Consider the following 1,263-nt stretch of genomic DNA (forward strand, 5'->3'; position numbering starts at 1 on the left):
GGGAGACAAGATATATTCATGTAAAAAAGGAACCAATGATGTTTAGCAGTATCTATATGGCAAATTAGAACTTAAGAAAAAAATCACTTTGGAAAAAAAGAAAATCACTTTGGGCAAGAGACACTTCACAGAGTAGGTGGTCCTCTGGTTCAGAGATCTATAGTTTTGGATCTGGAAGGCGCAGAGGGAAAAGCTGGGCTCTGGTTTCCATGAGCCAAGCCAGTGTTGAGCTGGTCTGGGGAGCTTCAGTGGGGCCAGAATGGCAGGTACCACCCATTGACTGCTTCCTTCCCCCATTCGGTGTTGGTTTTGAGAACAAAAATGAGTTGCTCACAGTGAGATAAATCTAAATACCCAGGTAATAAATAGTCTTGCCTATGGCTGACATGTGCATTGGGAGTTGGTTTGCTTCATGTTGCCACTTTTAGCATTCCCTTCTTCAGTATTCCTGTTGCTTGGACCTTACCAAATATTACATGTAATCTTTGGATATACATATTTTTAAATGCAGTAAAAGGAACACCTTTTAAAACCCCTGACCAGGATAAAATCAGGCTGCTAACTCACTGGGAACAATTGGACTAGGGAATACAGTTTACTTCTTCACAGAGGTTCTTTACAATTTCTTGAATAATTCCATGTTTTCTGGCAAGTATCTACACCAAGTATGCTCCTAACCACTTTATGTTAAACAGAATTCCTCTCCCGACTGTGGTAATACCCCTAATGCCACAACTGCATGGTGTTTGGATCTTTGGTATTAATAAGTACTAAACAGAAAATGTGACACTGAACCATTCTGACCAGAAACTTTGTGGCCACTGCTTTTTCTACAAGGGAGGAATAGGGAGCATGCTGTGCTATTTACACTGTAATGTTCAATAAGAAGTTTTTGCATTCAAGATCTCATACTTGTATGCTATTTGGAAAAACAGATTTTTATGAGAAGATGCCTCTTAGTATTTAACATGTCTGCTAAATTTCTGCAGAAGTTTTCCAGGAGACACAAAATGATCAACGGCACAATTAGAACAGAAAAGATCCTTATAATGATGCAGGAATCTTGAGGATAAAAGTAACTTAGGTCATGCTTCTCTTGATTCTTGTATTTGAAAGTATGAAAGTCAAATTTTCTATTCGGCTCTGGTCTTTTCATCAAGAATGCTTGAAAGTCCTCTATTTCATTGAATGACCATTTTTTCCCCTGAAGTATTATACGCAGTTTTGCTGGGTAGGTAATTTTAATCCTAGCTCCTTTGGCCT

At 38.7% G+C, this 1,263-nt stretch overlaps 1 pseudogene; it reads left to right on the forward strand.

Moving 5' to 3' along the window:
• Positions 1-259: 259 nt before the first annotated feature.
• Positions 260-774, forward strand: LOC140529630 (ORM1-like protein 1 pseudogene; annotated as a pseudogene).
• The last annotated feature ends 489 nt before the right edge of the window (positions 775-1,263 follow it).

The sequence above is a fragment of the Notamacropus eugenii genome, chromosome 1 (assembly GCF_028372415.1).
Source record: "Notamacropus eugenii isolate mMacEug1 chromosome 1, mMacEug1.pri_v2, whole genome shotgun sequence".
Taxonomy (NCBI): Eukaryota; Metazoa; Chordata; class Mammalia; order Diprotodontia; family Macropodidae; genus Notamacropus; species Notamacropus eugenii.